Source organism: Macaca thibetana, chromosome 16 (genome assembly GCF_024542745.1).
Source record: "Macaca thibetana thibetana isolate TM-01 chromosome 16, ASM2454274v1, whole genome shotgun sequence".
In the NCBI taxonomy this organism is placed as follows: Eukaryota; Metazoa; Chordata; class Mammalia; order Primates; family Cercopithecidae; genus Macaca; species Macaca thibetana.
The window spans coordinates 10,871,495-10,892,833 of NC_065593.1; the positions used below are offsets into that span (position 1 = coordinate 10,871,495).

At 37.8% G+C, this 21,339-nt stretch overlaps 1 long non-coding RNA gene across 1 annotated transcript in view; it reads right to left on the reverse strand.

The window, feature by feature from the left end:
* Nucleotides 1–21,339, reverse strand: part of LOC126939842 (uncharacterized) — a 175,368-nt gene that overhangs the window by 66,773 nt on the left and 87,256 nt on the right. The window lies entirely within an intron of this gene.

The window sequence follows — 21,339 nt, forward strand, 5'->3', positions numbered from 1 at the left end:
TAAGTTTTCTGTTTTCTACAGATGTTTAGTTTGCTTGATTGTGCCCCCTCCCTGGTTACCACAATCAAATGGTAACCAGGAGTTAAAAATTGTTAAGAAATATGTTTCTATTATGTCTTCTATCTCTTTGGATACTTCTGTATTTTACAAAGATTTCTTCCAGTATATTGATAGCAATAGGTCAGTTCATATGTTTTAAAGTCAGTACGCTACTCTCATTACTTTAGATTTCTGTATTGTGTCTTTCTATAGTGCTATGACAATTGTTGTCATCATTGTTGTAACTGTGGTATTACTACCACAGGTTTACCTGTACTGAGGGTAGCATGGGCCTTCCACCTATGTCAATTTTTTATACAACATGAGCAAGTAAAATAGCAAGTATCTTGTCTATTAAAGATATAACAAAGGTCTTGTGAGAATAGTACCCAGTCTACTTAAAAGGAACAATATACAATTAAATGTTTCTAATCTTATGATGCAGTAGGTTAAAATATCCAATCATACATCTCTGGACCTCAGTTCCTGGGGAAGATTCTCTCTGGGTCATTATGCACCTCCACTTATTTTCTATTGATTATTGGAAACAACTCATTATTGTAATGCTATATCTTGGACTGGACTTTAAAATAATTTTAATAGATTTTAATATTCAGTTTTCTCCCAAAGTTTATATCGTAATATTCCAGTTATACATTTCCATTTCCTTTGGTTATTGACAATGAGAAAAATGGATAAATAAATGGGCATATGTTAAGCAAAGAGTCAGGAAAGGACAGAAGAACCTGATTATGGTAGCAAATCTTAGCTGTACCCTCACTTAATATTGACCCTCCTGGAAAACATGAGATCTCTTATGCTCTTTGGAATATTCCCCCCAATCCACTTCTTGGTTTAAATTGAAATCTGCCTCTCCCTGATAAAAATCCTTCCCTGTAAGTCTTCTTAAGAGGTGGCCATTATTCTCTCATGGTTCAAGAACTCCTTAGTCCTAAGCTAGAAATAATACCCCTCTCAATTCCCCTTGTTGCTTATCCTCCTATAGAAGACTCTTCCTTCTTTGAAGTTCATATTATTTAGCTATTCCACATAACCTACTGCAGTCATTTACTAACTCTTCATTCATCGAAGATTTTGGCACCTGCCTTTCCTTTCCCCCAATCCTTACCACATTCCTGAGAGATTTCAGTGTCCACATGGATGATTCATTGAATACACTGACTTCCACCTCAACTACCTTCTCTGCCACTACCCCTCCTCCATAGTCTCATCTCACTCTAGAAAGTATCACAAAACTGCCCAATCTCCATTCTCCAAACTAACTACATAAAGCATCTCCTTTCTGATTCTCTATCTTGCTTGTTGAACTATTCCCAACATAACAGTTCTTCAACCCCATTAGCACCTGAGTATTTGGTCTCTTTACTTCTCATCTAAATCAGCATCATTTTTATCTTTATTTCTCTTCCCATTTATGGAAAAATTCATGACCTATCTTTATAGCCATTCTCTTGAGAACTCCCGAATTTCTCTGCCATTCTGTACACCCTATTACATTTGAGTGGAAATAACTAAACCTGAATAAATTCAGACACCAATGCAGGACTACACAGATAACAAAGGATCATGTAAACATGACACCACCAAATGAAACTAATAAAGCTCCAATAACCAACCCCAAAGAAATGAGATCTATAAACTGCATGAAAAAGAATTCAAATAATTATCTTAAAGAAGCTCAATGAGAAGCAAGAAAACCAAAATAGACAACTAAACAAAATTAGGAAAATAATGCATGAACAAAGCGAAAAGTTTAACAAAAAAATAGAAACCATAGTAAAGACAAAAAAAACCCAGAAATCCTGGAGCTGAATAATACAATAAAAGAATAGAAAAATTCAATGAAGAGTTTCAACAACTGACTCAATCATGCAAAAGAAAGAATTAGTGAATTCAAAGATATGTCATCAGAAATTAGCCAATTAGAGGATCAAAAAAGGAAAAAGAGAAAAAGCATAAAGGACTATGGACACCATCAAGCATACAAATGTATAAATTATGACAGTGTCAGAAGGAGAAGAGAGAAAAAGGGACAAAAAGCTTATTTAAAGAAATACTAACTAAAAATTCCCAAATCTTAAAAAGGATATACATATCTACATCCATGAAACTCAAAGAATCACAAGACAAATTAACCCAAAAAAAGAATATTCGAAGATATTGTAATAAAATTGTGAAAGTCAAAGATGGAAAATTTTGAAAGAAGCAAGAGAAAAGCAGCTCATCACATACAAGGGAACCTACATAAGGCTAACAATAGACTTCTCAACAGAAATCCTGCAAGTCAGAAAGGAGTGGGATGACATATTCAAAGTGCTGAAATAAAACATTACAAGCAAAAATACTGTACTTGGCAAAGCTATCCTTCAGAAATGAAAAAGCAATAAAGACATTCCCAGACAAACAAGAGCTCAGAGAGTTCATCAATACAAGACTTGCCTACCAAAAAATGCTAAAGGGAATTCTTCAGATTGAAATGAAAGAATGCTAAGTAAGACACAAAAGCATATGAGGTCAGAGGTGGTGGTTCATGCCAGTAATCCAGCATTTGGGGAGGCCAAGGCAAGTGGATCAATTGAAGCCAGGAGTTTGAGACCAGCCTGGCCAACATGATGAAACCCCATCTCTACTAAAAATACAAAAATTAGCTGGGCATGATGGCACATGCCTGTAGTCCCAGCTACTCAGCAGAATTGCTTGATTCTCCCTCAGGCAGGAGAATCACTTGAACCCAGGAGGCTGAGGTTACAGTGAGCCAAGATCATGCCACTGCACTCCAGCCTAGGCAGCACAGCAAGACTCGGAAGGAAGGAAGGGAGGGAGGGAGGGCAACAGGGAGGGAGGGAAAGAAAGATAATAGGAGAGAGGAAGGAAGGAAGGAAGAAAGGAAGGAAGGAAGGAGAAGAGAAAACATACGAAAGTATAAAACTCGGGGAAAGTTTAATACACAGTCAAAATCAGAATAATACTGTAATAGCAGTGTATATTTCACTTCCAATTCTAGTATAAAAGTTAAAATACAAAAAAATTTTTAAACTATAGCTATAATAATTTAATATGAACTAATAGATATATATAATTTTTATATACAACATAAAAATATATAAACTGTGGCATAAAACATGGAGAAAAATAAAAGTGTAGAGTTTTTGTATATGATTAAAGTTGTTATCCACTAAAAAGAGGTTATGTAAGCCCCATGTTAACCACAAAAATAACCTCTATAGTCGATGCACAAAAGATAAATAGAAAAAAAATCAACATGTACCACTAAGAAAACCCAAAAAATCGCAAAGACAACAAGAAAGAAGAAAGAAACAAAAGATCTACAAAACAATCAGAAAACAATGAACAATTAAAGGCAATAGTAAGTCCTTTCAATAATTACTTACAATGTAAATAGTCTAAATTCTCCAATCAAAAGAAACAAAGTGGCTGAATGGATTTAAAAAACAAGATCCAAAAATATGCTGTCTACAAGAGACACACCTTAGTCTGAAGGACATAAATGGACAGAAAGTAAAGAGACAGACAGTTATTCTATGCAAATGGTAACCAAAAAATAACATGAGTGACTATACTTATATTAATTTCAGTGAAATTCTGTCATGAGACAAAGTAGGTCACTATGTAATGATAAAATAATCAATCCATTAAGAGGATATAATAATTGTAATTATATATGCACCCAACATTAGAGCACCTAAATATATAAAGTAAATATTAACAAAACTAAGGGAAGAAACAGACAGCAATATAATAGTAGAAGACTTCAATATCCCACTTTTAACAATGGATAGACCATCCAGACAGAAAATCAGAAGGGAAACTGCAGATTTAAATAACAATATAGACCAAATGGGTCTAACAGATATATATGGGCCATTCCATCCCAAAACAACAGAATACATATTCTTCTTTTTTTTTTTTTTTTTTTTTTTTTTTTTTTTTGAGACGGAGTCTCGCTCTGTAGCCCAGGCTAGAGTGCAGTGGCCGGATCTCAGCTCACTGCAAGCTCCGCCTCCCGGGTTCACGCCATTCTCCTGCCTCAGCCTCCCGGGTAGCTGGGACTACAGGCGCCCGCCACCTCGCCCGGCTAGTTTTTTGTATTTCTTAGTAGAGACGGGGTTTCACTGTGTTAGCCAGGATGGTCTCGATCTCCTGACCTCGTGATCCACCCGTCTCGGCCTCCCAAAGTGCTGGGATTACAGGCTTGAGCCACCGCGCCCGGCCAAGAATACATATTCTTCTTAAATGCACCTGAGCATTTTCCAGGACAGGCCATATATTAGGCCACAAAACAAGTCTTAACAAGTTTAAAAATATTAAGATCAAGTATTATTTCTAACCACAATGGTATGAAACTAAAAATAAATAACAAGAATATTTTGAAAAATTCACAAATATGTGAAAGTTAAACAACATACTCCTGAACAACCAATGGATCAAAAAAGAAATCAAAAAGGGAAATCAAAAAGTATCTTGAGACACATAAAAATGAAAACACAACATACTCAAATTTATGGGATGCTGAAAAAGCAGTTATAAGAGGGAAGTTTATAGTGATAAATACCAACATTAATAACAAAGGAGACTTCAAATAAACCACCTAACTTCACATCCCAAGAAATCAGAAAAAGAATAAACTAAGGTCAAAGTCAGAGGAAGGAATGAAAAAGAAATAAAGATTAGGGCAGAAATAAATGAAACAGAGACTACAAAGAGAGTACAAAAGGTCAACAAAACCATGACTTGGTTTTGTCAAAAGATAAAAAACATTGGCAATTCTTTGGCTAAACTACCCAAGAAACAAAGAGGACTCAGATACAAAAAATTATAAATGAAAAAGAAACATTACAACTCATATTACAGAAATATAAAGGATCATAGGGACTATTATGAACAGCTATAGCCAATAAATTGAATAACCTAGAAGAAATAGATAAATTCCTAGAAATATTCAACCTACCAAGACTGAAGCATAAATAAAAAGTCTGAACAGACCAATAATGAGTAACGAAAATGAATCAGTAATCAAAAAGTCCCAACAAAGAATAGCCCATTACCAGATGGCTTCACAAGTGAATTCTATCAAGCAATGAAACAATTAATGGCAATAATTCTCAAACTATTCCAAAAGAATGAAGAGAAGAGAACATTTCCAATCTCATTTGTTTGAAACCAGCCTTAATCTCATACCAAAGCCAGATATGAACACTATAAGAAAACAGAATCACAGGTCAATATCCCTGATGAACACAGATACAAAAATCTTCAAGAAAATACTAGCAAACTGAATTCAAAAACACATTAAAAGGATCACATGCCATGATCAAATGAGATTTATTCCTATAATTCAAGGATGGTTCAATATATACATATCAATAAATGTAACATACTATATTAATAGAATGAAGGATGGATTAAAATCATATTATCATCTTAACCATGCAGAAAAAGCATTTAATATAATTCAAAATTCTTTCATAATAAAAACGACATAGGTATAGATAGAAGGAATGTTCTTCAACACAATTAAGACCATATATGACAACGCCACAGCTAACATACTCAATGGCGAAAAGTTGAAGGGTTTTGCTCTAAGATCAAGAGCGAGATAAGGTTACCCACTCTCACTACTTCTTTTCAACATAGTGGTGGAAGTCCTAGGCAGAACAATTATGCAAGTAAAAAAAAAAAAAAAAAAGCCATCTAAATGTCTCTGTTTGCTGATGACATAATCTTATATATAAAAAGCCCTAAGGATATCACCAAAAAAACCATAAGAACTAGCAAAGAAATTCTGCTAAGTTGCAAGGTACAAAATCAACATACAAAAATCAGCAGTGTATACTACTGACTCTTTACACAAACAACTATCTTTTAAAAATTAGGAAATCAATCCCATTTACAACAGCATCTAAAAACAAATATACATAGAAGTTAATATGGTTTCTATTGTGGCAAGTCAGGGACCCCAAACGGAAGGATTGGCTGAAGCCATTGGCAGAAGAACATAAACTGTGAAGATTTCATGGACATTTATTAGTTTCCCAAATTAATACTTTTATAATTTCTTATACCTGTCTTTACTGCAGTCTCTGAACATAAATTGTGAAGATTTCATGGACATTTATCACTTCCCCATCAATACTCTTGTTATTTCCTATGCCTGTCTTTACTTTAATCTCTTAATCCCATCATCTTCATAAACTGAGGATTTATATCACCTCAGGACCCTGTTATGACTGTGTTAACTGCAAAAATTGTTTGTAGAGCGTGTGTGTTTGAACAATATGAAATCTGGGCACCTTAAGAACAGGATAACAGCGATTTTCAGGAACAAGGGAGATAACCTTAAAGTCTGGCTGCCTGTGGGCCAGGTAGGACAGAGCCATATTTCTGTTATTACCAAAAACAGGTAAGAGAAATATCACTGAATTCTTTCCCCAGTAAGGAATATTAATAATTAACAGCCCTGGGAAAAGAATGCATTCCCAGGGCAGGGCCTCTAAAATGGGCACCCTGGGAGTGTCTGCCTTAAGCAGATGTAGACAGGGATGAAACACGCCCTAGTCTCCTGCAGCGCCCTCAGGCTTGCTAGGATTAGGAAATTCCAGCCTGACGAATTCTAGTCAGACCGGTTCTCTGCTCTTGAACCCTGTTGTTTATCAATGACAATGCGTACACAGTGGGACATGGAAGTTCATTAGTGATTCTAGTTTTGCCCTCACCTTGTGATCTCATCCTGACCTTCTGCCTTGTGATCTTTTGTTGCCCTTAAAGCATGTGATCTCTGTGACCCACACCCTATCCATACACTCCCTCCCCTTTGAAAACTGCTGATAAAAACTTGCTGATTATATGGCTCAGGGGGCATCACAGAACCTGCCGACATGTGATGTTTCCCCCGGACACCCAGCTTTAAAATTTCTCCCTCTTGTACTCTTTCCCTTTATTTCTCAGACCAGCTGACACTTAGAGAAAATAGAAAAGAACCTATGATGAATTATCGGGGGCTGGTTCCCCCATAGGTTTCAATCTGTGTCCCCACCCAGATCTCATTTTCAATTGTAATACCCCATTGTTGGAGGTGGGGTCTGGTCAGGGAGGGGTGATTGGATCACAGGAGTGGATCCTTCATAAATGGCTTAGCACTATCCCCTTGGTGTTGTCTTGTAATAGAGTTCTCACAAGATCTGGTCATTTAAAAATGTATAGCACCTCCCGGCTCTCTCTTCCTCTTGCTCCAGCCATGTAAGATGCTCCTGCTTCCCCATCACCTTCTGCCATGATTGTAAATTTCCTGAGGCCTCCCCAGAAGAAGCCACTATACTTCCTGTACAGTCTGCAAAGCTATGAGCCAATTAAACCTCTTTTCTTTATAAATTACCCAGTCTCAGGTATTTCTTTATAGCAGTGTGAGAACAGACTAATACAGGAGTAAATTTAACCAACAAAGTGAAATATGTGTATACGAAAACCCACAAAACATTAATGAAAGAAATTGAAGATGACACAAATAGATGGAATGATATCTCATGCTGATAGATTGGAAGAATAAATTTTGTTAAAATTTCCATACTACCCAAAGTGAGCTACAGATTCGATGCAATTCCTATAAAAATTCCAATGTTGCTCTTTACAGAAATAGAAAAAAAAAATCCTAAAATTTGTATGGAAGCACAAAAGACCCCAAACAGTCACAGCAATCTTGATCAAAATGAACAAAGTGGAAGGCATCACACAACCACATTTCAAAATACACTACAAAGTTATATGATATGGTTTGGATTTGTGTCCCTGCCCAAATCTCATGTCAAATTGGAGGAGGGAGTAGGTGGGAGGTGACTGGATCATGGGGGCGGATTTCCCCTTCGCTGTTCTCATGATAGTGAGTGAGTTCTCATGATACCTGATAGTTTAGAAGTGTGTTGGATCATGGGCGTGGATTTACCCTTTGCTGTTCTTGTGACAATAAGTGAGTTCTCATGCGATCTGATGGTTTAAAAGTGTGTGGCACTGTCTCTTTCTTTCTTTCTCTCTCTCTCTCTCTCTCTCTCCCTCCTGCCACTACGTGAAAAAGGTCCTTGCTTCCCCTTTGCCTTCTGCCATGATTGTAAGTTTCCTGAGGCCTCCCAGCCATGCTTCCTGTTAAGCCTATGGAGCTGAGTCAATTAAACCTCTTTTCTTCATAAATTGCCAGTTCCAGGTAGTTCTTTATAGCAGTGTGAAAATGGACTAAAACACTATAGTAATCCAAATAGCATGGTACTTGCATAAAAACAGATGCACTGACCAATGGAATAAGAATAGAAAGCCCAGAAATAAACTTGCACATCTACAGTCAATTGATTTTTGACAAAGATGCCAAGAATACATAACAGGGAAAGGATAGTCTCTTCAATAGTGTTGGAAAAATTGAATATCCACATGCATAAGAGTGAAATAGATCCTTATCTCATCATTTATAGAAGAAATAACTCAAAATGGAATAAAGACTTAAACATAATACCGGAAGCTGTAAAACTACTAGAAGAAAACATGGGGAAAAAATCTCCATGACGATGGTATGGGCAGTGATTTCTTTGATATGACCCCAAGAGCATGGAAAACAAAAGCAAAAATAAACAAATGAGATTGCATCAAGTTAAAAGGTTTCTATACAGCAAAGGAAAGTTAATGGTGTGAAGAGCCAACCCACAGATTGGGAGCAATATGGTTTGACTGGGTCCCCACCCAAATCTCATCTTGCATTGTAGTTCCCATAATCCCCACACGTTGTGGGAGGGACCCAGTGGGAGGTGACTGAATCATGGGGGCAGTTGCAGTTACCCTCATGCTGTTCTCATGATAGTGAGTTCTCATGAGATCTGATGGTTTCATAAGGGAATTTTCCACCTTTTGCTTGGCACTTCTTGCTGCTAGCATGTGAGGAAGCACATGTTTGCTTCCTCTTTGGCCATGATTGTAAGTTTCCTGAGGTCTCCCCAGCCATGCTGAACTGTGAGTCAATTAAACCTCTTTCCTTTATAAATCACCCAGTCTCAGGTATGTCTTTATTAGCAGTGTAAGAACTGACTAATACAGTGAATTGGTACCACAGAGAGTGGGATGCTGCTGTAAGGCTATCGAAAAATGTGGAAGCGACTTTGGAATTGGATAACAGGCAGAGGTTGGAACAGTTTGGAGAGCTCAGAACAAGACAGGAAAATGTGGGAAAGTTTGGAACTTCCTACAGACTTGGAGGGCTCAGAAGTCAGGAAGATGTGAGAAGTTTGGAACTTCCTAGAGACTTGTTGAATGGCTTTGACTAAAATGCTGATAGTGATATGGACAATGAAGTCCAGGCTGAGGTGGTCTCAGATGGAGATGAGAAACTTTTGGGAACTGGAGTAAAGCTGACTTTTGCTATGCAAAGAGACTGATGGCATTTTGCCCCTGCCTTAGAGATCTGTGGAACTTTGAATTTGAGATGACTTAGGGTATCTGGTGGAAGAAATTTTTAAGCAGCAAAGTATTCAAGAGGAAGCAGAGCATAAAAGTTTGGAAAATTTGCAACCTGATGATGCAATAGTAAAGAAAACTCCATTTTCTGTGGAGAAATTCAAGCTGGCTGCAGAAATTTGCATAAGTAATGAGGAGCCAAATGTTAATCACCAAGACAATGGGGAAAATGTCTCCACAGAATGTCAGAGACCCTCATAGCAGCTCCTCCCATCACAGACCTGGAGGCCTAGGAGGGAAAAAATGGTGTTGTGGGCTGGGCTTAGGCCCCACCTGCTCTACGCAGCCTTAGGACATGGTGCCCTGCATTCCAGCTGCTTCAGCTCCAGCTATGCCTAAACAGGGAATGGGGCCAAGGTACAGCTCAGGCCATTGCTTCAGAGGATGCAAGCCCCAAGTCTTGGCAGCTGACTCATGGTGTTAGGCTTGCAGGTGCATAGAAGTCAAGAACTGAAATCGAGGAACCTCTGCCTAGATTTCAGAGGATGTATGGAAATGCCTTGATGTCCAGGCAGAAATTTGCTGCAGGGGCAGAGCCCTCATCGAGAACCTCTGCTAGGGCAGCATGGAAAAGAAATGGGGGTGCAGAGCCCCCACAGAGTTCCCACTAGGGCACTGCCTAGTGGAACTGTGAGAAGAGGGCCATTGTCCTCCAGACCCCAGAATGGTAGATCCACCAATAGCTTGCACCATGCCCCTGGAAAAGCTGCAGACACTCAATTTCAGGCCATGAATGCAGCCAGGTGGGAGGCTGTACCCTGCAAAGCCATGGCAGTAAAGCTGCCCAAGGCCATGGGACCTACCACTTATATCAGAGTGACCTGGATGTGAGACATGGAGTTAAAGGAGATTATTTCAAAGCTTTAAGATTTAATTCCTACCCTATTGGATTTCAGACTTGCATGAGACCAGTGACTCCCCCTTTTTTTTTTTTTGCCAATTTCTCCTATTTGGAACAGATATACTTACCCAATCCACGTACCTCCATTGTATCAAGGAAGTAACAAACTTGCTTTTGATTTTACATGCTCATCAGCAGAAGGGAGTTGCCTTGTCTCAGATGAGACTTTGGACTTGGACTTTGGGGTTAATGCTGGAATGAGTTAAGACTTTGGGGGACTGTTGGAAGGGCATGATTTTGTCTTGAAATGTGAGGACCTGAGATTTGGGAGGAGCCAGGAACAGAATGACATGGTTTGGCTGTGTCCCCACCCAAATCTCATCTTGAATTGTAGTTCCCATAATCCCCACTTGTCATGAGAGAAACCTGGCGGGAAATAATTTAATCATAACGGCGGTTACCCTATTCTGTTCTTGTGATAGTGAGTGAGTTCTCATGAGATCTGATGGTTTTATAAGGGGCTTTTCCCCCTTTTGCTCAGCACTTCTCCTTGCTGCTGCCCTGTAAAGAAGAATGTGTTTGCTTCCCCTTCTGCCATGATTTTAAGTTTCCTGAGGCCTCGCGAGCCATGCTGAACTGAGTCAATTAAACCGTTTTCGTTTATAAATTACCCAGTCTCAGGTATGTCTTTATTAGGAGTGTGAGAATGGACTACTACCGGGAAAAAATGTTCACAAATCATAAATTGGATAGGGAGCTAATATCCAAAATGTAAAAGGAACTCAAACTACTCAATAACAAGAAAACAAATAACCCTATTTAAAAACGGGCAAAGGACCTAAATTTCTTAAAAGAAGACATACAAATGGCCAATCAATATATGAAAAGGTGCTCAATATCTCTAATCAGAAAAATTCAAATCAAAACCACAACTGTCACTTCATGTGTGTTAGGATGGCTATTATGAAAAAGAGAAGAGAGAGTAAGTATTGGCAAGGCTATAGAGAACAGTGAACACTTGTATATTGTTCCTGGGCATGCAAATTGGTATAGCCATTTTGGAAAACAGTATTGAGGTCCTTCAAAGAATTAAAAATAAAACAGCAATTCCACCTCTGAGCATACAGACAAAGATTAAATCAGTAACTTAAAGAGACACCAGCACTCCCATATTTACTGCAGAATTATTCACAACAGCAAAGATATGGAAACAACCTAAGTGTCTATCAATGGGTGAGTGGATAAAGAAAATGTAACACACACAAATATTATTCAACCGTATAAAAGAAGATAATCCTGCCATTTACAATGACGTGGACGAACCATAAGGACATTATGCTAATTGAAATAAGCCAGTCATAGAAAACCAAATACCACATGACCTCATTTATACGGTGGAATCCAAAAAAGTTGAATTCATAGAAGCAGAGAGTAAAACAGTGGTTGCCAGGGGCTGAGAGTGGGGCGAATCAAAAAGATGTTTGTCAAAGGGTAAAAAATTTCACATATAAGCGGACTAAATGCTGGGGATCTAACGTACAGCATGAGTCATAATGGATGTGTTAATTTAATTGATGTAATCATTACACAATGTATATGTATAGCAAATCAGGCTGTACAACTTGAAAATGTACAATTTGTCAATTAAATATTTTAAATTAAAAAAAAAAGAAAAAAATAGATGTCACCCAAAGGAAATGGGCTCACATTCATACTGCCAAGCCATCTTGCTCAAAAGGAAATGGACTCACATTTATACTGCCAAACCATCTTGCTCCTTCCAGTGAGGAGGTGTCTCCTCCAATTTAAGGCCATCTTCTCTTCCTGGCACTAAATCTCATTCCCTCCCTCCTTTCTTTTTTGGAAAATTTATATAATAGACTACTTCTCTTTCATTTTCATCCCCGATATCTCCCACTCTACTGAATCCTTTCTTAAACGCTCTCTTGATCCTGTTTCTTTCACCAGATTTTGTCTCACTTCTCAACTTTACAAAAAGTGTCTGAAAAGAATTGTGTATACACGCTGTTTTCATTTCCTCACCTCCCACCTACTCTTTAATTCATTTCAAAGTAGTTTTTGCTCCCTCCACTTCACTGAAATGGATCTCACTATGATTCAATGATTCATTTGTTGCTAAATCAAATGGACACTTCCCAAGCCTTAACTAACATAATCTTCCAATTATATTTTATACATCTGACCATTCTTTCTTTCTGAAATTGATCTCTTCACCTGATTTCCAAGACTTTTTCTTGCCCTGGTTTTCTTCAGAGCTTTGGCTCTCTAGTCTCTCCTTCTCTTTCATTTGTCAGTTCAACTTCCTCTCTGTAACCTTCAAGTGTTTATGTAACCTCAATGTGATATGATTCAAAGTCTCATCTTAGACCCCATCTCTTCTCTTTACACTTTCTCCCTAAATGATTTCATCCACTCCCTTAGCTTCTATTACCATTCATAACCTATGAATTCCAACTTTATATCCCAAGCCTAATTCTCTCCCCTGAGAGTCAGACTCAATCTCTCTACTAATAGGCACTTCAAACACAACACAGCTAAGAGGTATTCATGACCTTCCCTTCCTCTCCTTAAAACTTGCTTTTGTTCCCATACCACTCTATCATAGTGGATGGCAACATTACCCACTCGGTTGGCTCAAGCTAAAAACTAGGAATCAGCCTTGAAATCTACATGTCCTTCATTCTCCCATATCCAATCAATCATTAATTTTTTTTTTTTACTACTCTTAAACATCTTTCAAGACCATCAATTTCTCTTTATCTTCACTGTCATCTTCCTTGACCAAACTACTATCATCTACTGCCTGGTATTCCACATACCTATTCTTACTTCACAAATCTATTCTAAACTGCAGGCAGAGAGAGCTTTTTAAAAATAATTGGCTGATCACATCACTCTCTAGCTTAAAACCATACCTTTGCTGTTAGCACAAAGGCCAAAATCCTAAAGAAGGCTTTTCCCACCTTGGAAGTTTCACCTTGTGATACTCTTCACTTCCTAGTCCCTCTAGAACAGTTAAGATTTCCCTGTTATATGATCTCATCATTTATTACTTATAATAACTATGATAATATCTTCTCCCTCATTAAAATACAAGCTACATGAATGTAAATTGGGGTTCTTACTTGTTTATCCTTGTATCCCTCCACTTGGGATTGTGCCTTGAACAGAGTTTATGCTCAATACTTACATTTTGAAAGTATAAGTAAATGAATGTTTCTAATTTTTACCCAACTTTCATACCTTCTTTAGGCATCAAATTATTCACTTTTATAAATTCTGTGATACCTAGGTAGACTTAAGTGCTCTTTTCCCATATTTTAATATCACAGTCAGATTCTTCTTTCTCCTGTTGTCATGCTTTTTCCTCCTCTTTGCAAGTCCACCCTACTCATACTTCGTTACCAGCTTCAAAAAGCATTCCCTAGTAGGAAGGAGAATCTGTCTGTAATAACCTAATATCTTTCCCCTTTCAGTTATTACTTCCTATCTTACATCTCCTGTTGATTTACTCCATCCTGATTCTCTCTCCTGTTCAGTTATTGCATCCTGTCTTATGTCTCCTGCTTAGTTATTGCATCCTGTCTTAACTTTCCAATCCAGATATTCCACTTTTTCTTATCTTTTCTGCCCTTTTATTGCATCCTATCTTATCTTTCCATTTCACTTACCGCATCCTGTCTTATCTTTTCTACCAGTTACTCCGGCTTGTCTTGTCTTTCCTATTTAGTTATTTCATCCTGTCTTATCTTTCCCACTCATTTACCATATGCATCCTGTCTTATCACTCCAGTTCACTTATTGTATCCTGTCTTATCTCTCTTTTTCATTTATTGCATCACATTATCTTTTCCATTCAGTTATTCCCTCTTGTCTCTTCTATTCATTTTTGTACTGTCTTATCTCACCTGCTCATGTATTGCATCCTGTCTCACCTCTCACATCCATTTATTGCATCCTGTCTTCTCTCTCTTTCTCTCTCATTTGTTGTATCCTGTCTGATCTCTCCCTCTCATTTATTACATCCCATCTTGTCTTTTCCATTTATCACATCTTTTCTTATCTCTCCTCTCCAATCACTGCATCTTGTCTTATCTCTCCCATTCAGTTATTATATCCTGTCTTATTCCTCCTGTTCAGTTATTCCATCCTGTCTTTTTACCTTCAGTTATTGCATCCTGACTTACCTCTCCTCTTGAATTATTGCAACCTGTCTTATTTCTCCTGTTACTCAAGGAAAATCCAGATTTCGAGAGATATATTTGTTTTACTTGTTTAAAGAAAAATAGCTGTATTTATCCACATTTTACTTCTACATTTTCTCCAGCTACAATCTGTTCAAGAAACAACTATTTTTTTCAATCTTTTCTCTTAGTTCCAACACCTTCAAAATCAATAGGCAACTGTTTACCCAGTAAAATTTATAGAAATCCAAAGTACTCACAAACAACTAGTACATGAAAAAGAAAACATTTAATCCATTTTCCCAACATAACTGCCCTTATTTTTTTACAGTTATCTTTCATTGCTGTCCCACAACTTGGAAATAGAGTGTATTCTTTTCCTATCTCTAATTCCAACTCTATAGGAGATGCTAGCTGTCGGCAGGAACAGCAGTGACTTCCTGGCACCTCTTTTCTTGATTAAAGGTATCTTAGTGTCATATCCAAAACTTGAACACAAAAAAGATTCCTGAAGGGAAGCATGACTTTTAACATAAAAGTCCACCTCCTGGAGCAAGATGCCTAAGCAAGTCTTGCTCTCTAACTGGAACTGAGGAAGAGGTGAGAATTTAAGGAAATCGATGATATAATTAAGTTTGTCCACTGATTTATTTGTACTACTGTTCACCAATACTTGGAAAATCAGATTCTCAAATAAGTAAGTATTAATATTGCCTGAGCAGTGGAGCTAGCATAAGATTTTTCATACCTTAGGGTAGACATGTCAGATAACAACAAGGAAGGAAAACAAGAGTAAGCCACACAAATAAGTATCGACCCTTGGAAATCCAGGTCTTAAATAATAACATAGAATAACTAGAACGAGTTGAAAGATTCTATCCCCTCATTTTTTCCCATTTAGATTTGCTTGCCCAAGAAAATGTGTGCCTCTGAGTTAATTATGACATCACATATATACTTCTCTATTCATACAATGGAAGAAGTAAGAGGAAAGGTGTAGACAGCCAGGAGGGGTAACTGGTAAGTGAGCAAAACAGTTACATGTGTTGGGTCCAAATGATGAATATGTCACCAAGATAGATTTTTGAAAAACAGGTTCAAGGCTCTACTTATATCCTGTAGCAAAGAAAACGTAAGTCTCTATACATTTCTATCTTTTCAGAATCATGTACTTTCCATATTTCTATGTGTCATGATTTTAATTTATTTGTATCTTCCTGGTTTTGAAAATGTCTGCTTCTGGTGGGTAGGCATTATGGTATTTTCAACAACTGGATACCATAACATCACATGAAGTTCCCATACATGTAGGTTTTCATAAAGTGTAAGTCATCTGACAGGAGGTCCCTCACTTATTATCCTGTTAGCTTTTTACTTCTGGTATTGCCTTTATTGTGTCAATAAAATACCACATTAGATAAATACAGAATCTTTGAGTTGGAAGGGCCCTTAGAGGCCATACAGTAAAAGGATAGGCAATGCGCCAGGCATGGTGGCTCACAACTGTAATCTCAGCACTTTGGGAGACTGAGGCAAATGCATTGCCTGAGCTCAGGAGTTCAAGATCAGCCTGGGAAATGGCAAAACCCTGTCTCTACCAAAAATACAAACAATTAGCCGTGCATGGTGGTGCATGCCTGTGGTCCCAGCTACTCAGGAGACTGAGGTGGGAGGATTGCTTGAATCTGGGAGGCAGAGGTTGCAGTGAGCCAAGATAGCACCACTGCACTCCAACCTGGGTAACAGAGTGAGACCCTATCTCAGAAACAAAAAAAGGAAAGGGAGGGAAGGGAAGGGGAGGACAGGGGAGGGGAGGAGAAGGAAGGAGCAGGGAGGGGAAGACAGAGGAGGGAAAGGGAGGGGAGGGGAAGGAGGGGAGAGGAGGGCGGGGGAGAAAAGGATAGGCCATGGTCTCTGGGGTAAACCTGCCCAAGCTGAGTACTAACTCTACCACACATCAGCTATGTGGCCTGGGCAATTTACTTACCCAGACTGTGGCTCAATTCCTGTTCAGTATATGGCAATAATAGTACTTTCTACTCTTCAGGTTTGCATAAGAATAACATGAAGCAATGTATATTAAATGTTTAGAATATACACATGGTTTGTAGTAGGCATTCAAAATATGGAGCTATTTTTTTCTCATTCACTTCCCCCAAATTTTCCCAACCTGGAATGCTCCTCATTTAGAAATTTGCATGGCTAATTCTTTCACATTGTTCAAGTCACAGTTGAAAGAAGCTTACCTCTTGTAGTCCTCTCCCCACATCAATCTCTATCTCGTTACTCTAATTTATGCCTTCCATGGTCTAGCACTCGGAATATGAAATTCTTCTTTAAGTATTTTTATGAGCATACTGTCTCCACTACCACCCCCCATCAAAATGTAAATTCTATCAGAGCAAGCACTTTGGTTTTTAAACCATTGTATATCTGCTCAATAAATACCAATTGAACAAGTGAATACTAACATGGAAAGAAGCTCAAAATACGGTATGATGAAAAAGAAAAAAAAAAGTTGAACACCATCCGTATAATACAATCCCATTTGTATAAATACATACACTATATATGTGTGTACAAAAATGTGTTTGCATGTATAGAAAATTGCCTCTGGGACTCCCCAGCGTTTAGATTCAGCACATAGTCATCCTTGACTTAGTCATCACCACTATGTGTGTACCTCCTCCAAAACCTCAATTTCAATCATACTATCCAGCCTCTGCACAAACTTGCACAAGGAGAAGCAGATCATCTAAATAGGACTATATCTATTGCGGAAGTTGAATCAAGAATTAATCACCTTCCCTAAAGAAGCACCAAGCTCAGATGATTTCACTGGTGAATTCCACGAAACATTTAAGGAAGAAATAATACTAATTACCCACAATAATTTTAGGAACATAAAAGCAGAGAAAATGTTTTCTGACTCATTCTTTGAGGCCAGCATGACCCATACCCAAACCAAATAAAGATATTATAAGAAAGAAAAACTACATACCAATATCTCTCATAAACATAGACACAAAAATCCTCAATAAAATACTAGCAAATCAAATCCAACAGTGTATAAAAAGAGTTGCACATCACAACCAACTGGGATTTATTACAATCAATCTCTATCCAATACCTTCTCTTCTTCCAGCTCACCTACTCCAGATTTTCATCCCTACAATTTCTTTGATATCATCAAGACCTTCTATCCATTGATGCCCCTCCACTTTTTCATTGTTCTGATGTGTCCCCTCATATTCTCACTTCCTTCCTTATTCAAGCTTAAATTTTATGGCACATTATTATAATTACACACTTGAAAAGATTCTTAGCTCCCTTGCCCATCTCTCCCTATATTGCACTTACCCGATAAACTCTCACCTTGGTTAAACCCAAATATTCATCTTTTCTGTGGACACATCCAAGCAACCAAAGTTGTGGGAAAAAAAGCATATAACTTTGCTAAACAGGTCTCACTTTAACTTCATGATTATCATTCAATACTCTGGGGACGTGTAGTATAGCTCTCACTCTCCAAAATGAACACTTCACAGCTTCTCTCTATATACCCACTACATCTCCTCCCCTGCCTTCCACTCAGTCAGTGACCTTGCTGCATACTTCACTGAGAAAACAGAAGCAACCAAGTACCAAGTCCCTCATCTTTTCACCATCAAATCTACTAACTAAGCTAAAACTTGCCTTCGCTCTCAGTCAACTTTCCTAACACACAAAGTGTTCCTGCTCCCATCAGAGTCCAACCCTTCCATTTGGCCTCTGGATTCTAGCCCCTCCCTCTTTTGCATTATCAATTTGTTTAACTCCACAGAATTTTTCTCCCCAACACAAATATACTTAATCTTGCCCATCTTTTAACATGATGCTTAGTTTCTCCTATCTTGACCTCAGGTCTGCCTCCAGATACCACTTCATTTATTCGCTATCCTTCTCAACAATCCTTTTTTTCTCTAACCATTATTATGAGACAAAGTACTCGTCCCTAGGTGTTGAATCACCTCCAGGATTTGGGACCTTAGGGGCCCCAGATATTGGAGAACAAAGAGACCACTGTGTCCTTTCCAAATTATTGACCCACAGAATGCACGTGCCTACTAAAATGGCTGTTTTAACCCACTGTATTTGGGGCAATTTGTTATGCAGCTATAGTCACTAGGACACAGTCCAAGCCATCACTCTATTCCATTGTGGCATAGACTCTATTCCATCTGCATTGTGGCAATGCCTATCTATCCTTGGCCCTGCTACCCACTGTTGCCCTACCCTTGATGCCTGCAGTCTACACTCAACATGGAAACCAGAGTGATTTCTAAATTCTGTCAGATTTTACTGCTTCTCTTCCTAAAATTCTCACTGGCTTCCCATATCACTCGATTAAAAGCCAAAGTCCCTATAGTTCCATAAGGACCCACATTATCTGACTCTTCCTAACTCATTTCCTGCCACTCTTGTCTTTGCCCATTTTGCTCCTGTTACAGGTTTTCTTGCTGCTTTTTTAAATTGACAAATAAATTATATATATTTATACATATCATGGTGTACAATATGATGTTTTAAAATAGGTATACTTTCTAGAACAGCTAAATTCAACTAATTAACATATGCATTACCTCACATACTTATTTGTTGTGGCGATAACACTTAAAATCGACTTTCTTACCAATTTTCAAGTATATAATACATTGTTATTAATTATAGTTATGATGCTGTACAGTAGATCTCTTGAACTTATTCCTCCTAACTGAAATTGTATTTCCTTTAATCAACATCTAATTCCCTCTCCCAAGCCTCAATCCCTGGTAATCACTATTCTACTCTGCTTCTGTGAATTCAACTTTAGATTCTACTTGTAAGTGAAATCATGTTGTATGTGTCTTTCTGTGCCTGGCTTATTTCACTAATATAGTATTCTCCAGGTTCATACATGTTATCACAAATCTGACACTTTAGTTGTACTCCTACTTTAGAGACTTTGTACTTTGTGCTCCCTCTGTCTGAAAATTCTCCTTCCAGATATTCATATGGCCTGCTCCTTCACTTCTCTCAAACTTCTACTCAAATGTCACCTTAATACAGAAGGCCATCCAGGTCACTCCCCTTGGTGCAGTATTCCCTCTACTCCTTACTCTGCTTTATTGTTCCTTTTATAGCAGTTAATACCATCTGACATACTACATATTTACTTGTTTATTTATTTATATTCATCCCTGCTGACTGAAATTGCCATAAGCGCAGGGCTTTGCCAGTTTTTTGCATTATCCCCTGTGCTAGAACAACAGCTGACACATAGTGGACACTCAGTAAGTATGTATTGAGTAAACAAGTGAGTCAATGACCTACCCACGTGATGAAATATAACTACGTAGAATGTAATAAGCAGTTGACTTGAAAGTGACTATACAACCTCTTTTCAGTAGTGATGGCCCTTTGGAGTCTCAGAGCAATTTAAAAGAAGACAAACACCAGTCTGACTTGATGAATCTTAAGGGTTTTTTAAATTAATGTCATGCTGCCACACTGGACCACTATAGAAGCTAAGACACAAACATCTCCAACCTAGGTCCCAACTGTATGTTTAAACAAAATTTATAAAAGAAAAAAAAATCTTGTTCATTAGACTTTTCCTATCTACCATCTATCTTCAGCTCTTTACTACCACTTTAACTCCCTGGGTATATTTGGGAGAAGAACCAGCAAGGCATTGTGACCTTCATCTGTAGTGAAGAAATGTTTGCCTCAGCTGCCCCGGTGACACTATGCTAAGTACTTTACATACGTGCATGTATGAATTAAATAAGATGACATATAATAAAGTAGATATAATCTCCCATATGTGATATAATAATATAATAATTTCTGATACCTATATATATATAGGTATATATATGAATTAACCCTGTAAGGTGAAGGCAGTATTTGATTTTCACCAGATTTATGTTTTTAATAGATAAGGAAATGCAAGGTTATAGAAACCTATAATATTTCCTAATCTGAGGAAAATAGGGAGCGAGCAGCTTTTACACAGACTGCTTAAACACAGCTTCCAAAATAACTCTCCTTATTTGGATTGGAGCCATTCTTCCCACTCATATCTAATCACAAAGAACCATACAAATACAAAAGCCTTCGTGTTAATCTCCTGTGTTTTCTATGTAGACAATCCTTTAACAAGTAAGTCTAAGGGAAATGTGTACTCCCTCACTCAGGGCTGCTTCTCTTCTCTCCTTGTCCAAGCTCTGCAAGGTCCTCTGATCTACTCCTGGTGGCCCATAAAAGGGGTCCCACTAGAATATCATGGTCTTGTTTCAGAGCTTTCAAGATCTGAGTGATCAGTCTATCTGTAATTGATCAGAGTTCTAACTGTTATGTAAAGAGTCCTCATTATCTGTGGTCCTATAACTCATCCTATGTATCTTGGTCTCATTCATATTTTCTTCTTTCATCTTTCAACTTCAAATACAGTAAATATAATACATACTTATTATGTCTGCAAGTCAGATGCTAAGTTCCAAAAGAAGTAAAAAAAAAAATGAGTTGTGAAAATCTGAGAGAAAAAATAGAACAAGTTTCCTTCTGGCTTAGAGCCTAGCACCTTGGGTAAGTCGCTAGACTTCTGTGAGTTATTTTCATGGAGATTTTGTCATTAAAGGTTGATCACCTATTTCACAGAATTTTATCAAAATAAATTTTAAAAGTATAAAAGATTCAATCTAT